A 7,433-nucleotide genomic window follows, 5' to 3' on the forward strand; every position below is an offset into this window, starting at 1 on the left:
CAGTTTCAAATCTCCCTCATCTTAAGCTGGAGAGTTTCAAAAATAAAGTAAATAAAGGAAAATGAAAAGTGGAGCATTAACAATTCCTTCATTTTTTTTTCTGTTTTCTATTTAAAATGACCATGTAAATCAAAGATATTATTTTCTGGAGAATTAGTGTTAGGTTTGACATTAAAACTGCGTTTGTAAGAAGTCATGAAAATCTCTTTCAGCTAATCAAAAATGTTAAGCACAAGGTATTTAAAATGCTCTGATAGTAACATCCAATAACACACATATATGTAACATCCAAATCGCACACACGTATCACATAAATTCTAATAAATATGAAATGATCTGTGATGTAACAGTCTGTGATTTTTTTCTGACATAACTTAGGACTTCATGTGACAATGAACTTGAGCAAGCTGTATCAGTTTCAAAATAATACTGAGATGTTCTTTCTACAGGGAAAAGAAATGTATCAAGGAAGAACTACAAAGCCCGGATCTGTGCACACACAGAAGCAAGGGGAAAATCTGCATCACTGCCACTCATACCTCTGATCAGTTCCAAGTCACTGCTGACTGAAAATGACAGCACGTATCACAGTGAATGACAGTGATGTGGAAATGATGAGAGGGAAAGCAGTCTGTTAAGGGAATTTTTTTCCCTTGCAGTACTAATTTCACATTTATTTGTATTTTTACGTGAGTTGGCATCCAAGCTCTCACTTCTTTTCTGATGTGTTTTGCATCACGTAAAACAAACAAACAACAAAACAAAACAGGAGAGAAACATGGGAGTGAAGGAAAAGTCTGGCTTTCTGCGATGACATTTGAAGAGTAACACAGCATAGAGCAAAGTGCTAGGAATTAATTTATGTTGAGACTCAGTGTTCTCCCAGAGACTTTTCCCCATTAAATCCTCCCAGCAGTGTGCCAATGAGCTCAGTGTTGCTGGTTCTGAGAAGTATCATTTAAACTCCCTTAAGGAGCTCAACACAGACAAGGTTTTCCATCCCACCTGTATCAGTACAGTGCTTGCTGTATTGCTCATAAAAGGCCTAACCAGAGTTTTATATCTCTTTCAAAACAAAGGTATCCTTTAAAAAAATGGTTAAGTGTACTTTGGGCATCATAACATTGAGCTGTTTACAGAGAAATCAGGGATTGTAAAAATAGAGACCTCAGAAGAAAAACTGATGTCCATCTCATTCCCCCATCAACAAGTCGGAGGTAAAAGTACAGTAAGTTATTTAAGAGATGTAGGACCAGAGAGAAATACAGAAGAAGCAGTGCAGTAGTTCAGGCACTGAAGCAGTAGCAAGGGAGATTGGAAATGTCAGCTCTTTATTGGTCTTCTTTGTCAGACCAATCCTTTTTCTAATGAAACAGTAATGTATGAAGTTATCCTGTCCATTACAAAGCTTGTTATGGAAATCTATCACCAAATCTTTCAATGATCACAAATATAAGAAAGTGTAATAACTCTTTACAAAAAATAATTAAGAATTTGTTTTTCTAAGCGATAATTCTGTAATATTTGGGAGCCCCAGAAAACGCACGAGTGTTTTTACACATGTAGGCAGCAGTGCATGACAGCATCCCTCAGAGAATTCGGGGCCTCCTCAGCTGTCTTTTTTAAAAGCTTAAGTTCAGAACACAGCGTATCCTTCCCCTGGAAGTTACTGTCCCTTTCCTACCTATTTTCACCGTGTTTAACAACAACAACAACAAGTCTACTTGCTTTTCCTAGTCCTTCCATTCTCTTTAATTATGAGCTTACTTTAACCGAAAAAGTTGAGCAGACTGCAGTCGAATTTGCACACCATTTTCACAGCAGCCTTCTCCCTTAAGCTTTCAGACCCAGCTGTCAGGAAAAAGGCAAACAAACATAAAGCACCTTGGGCTCTAACTTGAATGAAAGGACCTAAGCTTTTGTATTGTTTTTGTTAACTGTACTTTGATTAAATATGGTTTTGTTTGTTTGCTTCTTTTTGAGCAACTGGAAACTAAGCATTGTTGTTGGACAGGAGTTTTCTAAGAGAATATGTGATCCTTTCTCTTTCAGCATAGAGCAACAAGTCGCCCAGGTTACACTGAACAGGTTGCCCAGGGAGGTGGTGAAAGCCCCATCCCTGGAGACATGCAAGGTCAGACAGGATCAGGCGCTGAGCATCTGGTGGAGCTGTAGATGTTCCTGTTGCCTGGAACAGGAGTTGGACTGGATGACCTTTAGTGGTCCCTTCCAACTCAAAGGATTCTAGGATTCTTTGTCATCAGACAAAGCAGCTGAAAGCCAACACGCACCCTGGACTACTGCTGTAATCTATTTCTCCAGCACATGTCAAGCAGCAGACACTGGATATTGGTCAATGGTGGTAGAATTTTCAACAACAAATTTAATGTGCATTCCTATTTAGACCTCAATCAAAAGAAAATCTCCCTTCAATTCAAACAGAAGAATCTATGGATTTTGCACTGTCTGCTGTAAATAAATTTCAATTCAGACCCAGCATGTATATATTTGTATGGTTTTGATACAGTAAACAGAAACTCACAAAAAGGGATTTCAGGGGAACCTCTATTGTAACTATAGGTAATCAATTCATGCCCTGTGGGAATAAGATACTATCCATGTGGCCAGCAGGGCAAGGGTGGTGATCCTGTCCTTTTACTCTGTGCTGGCAAGGCCTCCCCTGAAATACTGCGTTTAGATATGGAGTCCTCAGTACAGGGGAGACATAGATCTGTTGGAGTATGTCCAGAGGAGGGCCACAAACGTGATCCAAGGGATGGAACACCTCTCCTATGAGGACAGGCTGGGAACTGGGGCTGTTCAGCCCCGTTTACCATTTACCATTATTTGTCACAGCTGAAACGAAACTGCAGGCTGGGCACTGGACTTTCTCCAAGTGATTCTCAGATCTAAAAAGCTCTTTCTCTCTCTCTATATGTATACATATGTTATATGTTTGTACATTATACTTGTATTCCATTTGTAAGATAATTACAGTATCACAAAAAATATATTTACATTTTACAGTGATACAGTGGAAATACTGTGAAAGTTTACCTTCTCATGCTTGAAACATAAAAAGGGACCATGAGTTTCAAAAGATTTTAAAAAATAATGTGGACTTCTGGGCTAATTAGGAAGTTCAGGATCCATTCCACATCAGGATACATTTATGATAAATACTGAAGCGGTATATAAGAAGTGGTATATATTTTTCCCTCACTGTTTTCATAAAGATGTGATGAGATATATTTGCAAAGAGAAAAACAGTGTCTAGGACAAATAAGGAAAAAAATAGAAATACATGAGAATTTGTAAAACAAGATAATTGCAGATGGTTTCAACAGTTTTACTCTAAGGTGAAAATGTGACAAAAGAGATTAGATATAAAATTAGGTTGTGATGTATAATTAGGCTGTTGTTTTATTAAAACAAAACAAAACAAAACAAAACAAACAAACAAACAAACAAAAACAACAGTCAAATGAAGTCCTGAGCTAATTTTCACTAGTTAAAAGGAAATAGATCTTACAGAACTTGAGGATAAATAACTAATATTTTTATCAGCCAGGAGAAACAAGGTCAGCCTCAAAATGCCATAAACAACGTACAATCTCTAGCGCCATCTATTGGCAGTCCTGAGAATGTTTCTTAGCAATAAGCCTTAACCAAATACAGCTAAGATAAAAGTAGGAGAGAAATGTGGCATTTTGGCCCTAATGTGTCACTAACATCACTGGCACCATTCACCCCTTTATTACACAGAATTATTACCTACATGGAGGGTTCGTTGAGATATGAGATACTGCAAAGGGGGAGAAGAAACCAGTGGCGCTAGTACTGGATACAGGTGAAACATTCTCACACAGAAGAGAAAAAAAAAGGCTAAAACACAGAATTGTAATTGCCTTTGCAGCTCTCTCCTTATAGCAGGGAAGATGGAAAAAGAAAGCATGCTTGAGAACTAACAGAGATGTGCTAGTGAATTGGAAAGTGGTCCAAGCTAAAATACATCACAGAGACTAGTGGCAGCAGCAAGTGTCTACCTGCAGATTTCTTTTTTTCAGCTAGACTGAAAGTGCCTCACTCTGTCCTGACAGATAGGACAGAGGTTGTAAAAAGTAAAGTAAATCTAAACTAAATTAGATTTTGGAGCCAGTGACTAGAAATTGTAAAACACTGGGCAATAAAAAGGAGAAGGCAGGCAGATGAATAGGATTATACTTATGTGGCAGTCTATCTTAATTCTATCTGTACTGCTTCTGGTAGTAGTCATGATTCTGGGCCGCTTTTGAGAGTCCCACAGATTACAAGACTTTGGTAGGGTCTTTTCAGTGCGTTACAGAATCAGCATCCTTACTGCAAAATCTCATGGGAGATGGCAGCTCTCCAACTTACTGCTCACTGAGTTTATCATGGCTCAGTGATGTTGTAAAAGAAGCCTAGGTCTTACAACTTTTTCTCATTGTTTTGTCTTTTCTTATTTAACCCATTAAATTTTATGTATTTTTTTTTAATTTGGTGTAAAAATTAAATACAACAGTATTTTATCTTTGCCAGGAGGGGCAGCTGAGGGGTGAGACGCTCACGTGAAGTCACTGGTCCAATCAGTCCTCAGTACTTAAGCAATGTAGAGCAGTATCCAGAACACAGTGGCACTGACAAAAGAGGCTGAGTAATTTATCCCAAAATAAGATCTAGTCTGGTGCTTTCAGTCCTACCTGAGTGGGCAGAGGCAAGGGATAAAGACAGATCTTCCACACAGTGATCAGGTATCTTAATCCATAGAAGAAGTTTTTTTTTCTCCTTGATTTATTTTCACACTAATGCCTGAACATGGACCTCTCTTTTTTTGTTTTCCTTATTTTGCATTTGTTAAAATTTTCTCACTGCACTGCACTGTTTTCAGAATTACTGAAAATGTCCCTTGCATTGCAGAGGACATCTTACTACAATTGTTTTTTTTCTGCAAGAGAAAATGGAGACTTAATCGTGACAGCTTAGAAAGAAATGAACTTCTCTACAGCCCCCAGTTTTTGGTTTGCCTTCACAGATCCATCCATGTAAACTGTCCCAGAGATCATATGAGTTATTAAACATTGTCTGCATACGTAAGATGGTTTGGATGATTAAGGAGTCTGGATGAGGGCATGCACTCTACATCCTTTCACCTTGCTGTTTAGAAGTACTATGCACAAATCAAATCCCTTTGTTCTCTTCCTTACCTGAAGGAGGACTGCATACAAATCAAAAAGAAAAAGGCTTGATTGTGTATGAAACTTGTTCATGCACTGTAATGACATTCAAAACTACTCTGATACACTTTCTTCTTTTGAGAAAATTTAACATTTTCAAATAGGTATATCCCAGTGACTAGGGCAATGAGGAGAAAGAAAATGAGACAGTGTTTAAGAGAAAGTGTAAAGTAAAATGCCATTCCCTAGACGTAAAAGCTATTCAGAAACATCATTTTTAAATACAAAAATGAGAAGGCATTAACAATAGGTCATGTGTGGAAAGAAGCCAGAAGGTCAGTAGAAGCAATAACCAAACACTTGTGTCTATAATGATGGACAACAGACTCTCTTTCTGCATTTGTTTCAGCAAGGAAATCCCCAGGCCTTTATATATTTTTAGGAGATAAAGTAAAAAATAATAAATGGATGGTTAACTGAACACATAGCAGGTCAGATACCACTAAACACAGTCACTGAGAGCTTGGCAATTACACAGCCACTGAATTTAACTTTTTTTGACAATACCACAATATTTTGCACTTTGTTAGAAACAGAAGTCCTGTTATCCTTAAATTACCTGTATGAAATAAGGAAAAAAATAAAAAATAAAAATAATGGGGTGTTCTAAACTATACTGGAGATTACTCTAGCATGCAAAAAGTGATAGTTTGCTCCACAGAAACAAGCTGCTATGAAAAGAGTTCAAGATCTTAATAAATAAATACATCACCTACAACCTTTATATCATTTCTACTGGAAGTTTCAGCAGGCTAAACACACACGCATGCACACAGAGGTTGCTCTGAAAATAACGCCTTCTATTTAGTTGTAGAAAAACTACAACAGATAAAAAGAATACAGTACTGCTGTTTGAAAGGGCAAATTCTCACTACAAAACACTATTTTTTAACACTGTCACCATCATTAGCTGTGCTTTTTTGCTAAGGACAAACGAGAGCCTGCATGCCTTGCTTGTAAGCATCTGTATGGCCATGCAGAACACGGCTTATCTTGCATGTTGCTGTTACCACTGATGAAACACACAATGCACGCCTCACTTTGCTGACATCCACCGTTTGGTCTCAATAAACATTCAGTAAGCATTAATGAATGTTCACTGGGGGAAATTTTTTCCTCATCTACAAAGATAGATCTATATACATGCATGTATATTAAACACACACACACACACATATCTTTAAAACAAACTGACCTCAAATATTAAAATCCAAAATCTCTATCTTAATTTCAGTTGGGATGGAATTGTTTTCTCCAGTGTCTGGTATGATGCTCTGTTTTGGCTGTAGGAGAAAAACAATGCTGGTAACACAGATGTTTACAGCTGCTGCTAAGCAGTGTTGTACAGAGCCAAGGTCATTCACAGCAAATGGCCCATGGAGCTGGGAGGGAACAGCATTGGACAGCTGACTGAAAGTGTCTGAAGGGATGTTCCACACTATATGATGTCATATGAAAAGAGTTCTGAAGGGGGTGGGAGTTCATCTCTGCTGCTGCTCAGGGGAAACTGGGCATCAGTCAGGGAGTGGCAAGCAATTACTTGTGCATCATTTGTTATATATATACATACGTCATAATTATTACTCTTATCTCTTTCTCTATCTTAGTCAATAGTTTTATCTCAACTCACAAGTTCAGCATTTTCTTCCTGATTCTCTCTCTCCCCCATCCCACTGGGAAGTGGGGGGTAAGCAAGTGACTTCCATGGTCCTGAGCCACTTGCTGGGTTAAGCCAAACAATCTCTCATGAGATTTTGGGTAGAACTGTTGAAACTGCACTCTGATACTATCATGATACTATAATGTGTTCTGCCCGTGTTTTTAAGAGGGAGTTTGAAAAAATACAGCCTTTTCTCCTTCCTGGAATTTTACACCTCTATAGGTATGCCAAAACTTTGCTCAAAAAATAGTGATTAGACAACACACAGCGGCAGCACGAGTTTATGAAAGGCTGGTTCTGCTTGACCAACCCAATCTCTATTTGTGACCAGATGATCCGTCTGGTGCACGAGGGAAAGGCTGTTGATGCAGTCTACCTAGACTTCAGCAAAGCCTTTGACGCTGTCTCCCACAGCAATCTCCTGCAGAAGCTGGCAGCCCGTGGCTTGGACAGGAACACCCTGTGCTGATAAAGAACTGGCCCAGAGAGTGGTGGTGAACAGAGCTAAATCCAGCTGG

The sequence above is a fragment of the Meleagris gallopavo genome, chromosome Z, assembly GCF_000146605.3.
Source record: "Meleagris gallopavo isolate NT-WF06-2002-E0010 breed Aviagen turkey brand Nicholas breeding stock chromosome Z, Turkey_5.1, whole genome shotgun sequence".
Taxonomy (NCBI): Eukaryota; Metazoa; Chordata; class Aves; order Galliformes; family Phasianidae; genus Meleagris; species Meleagris gallopavo.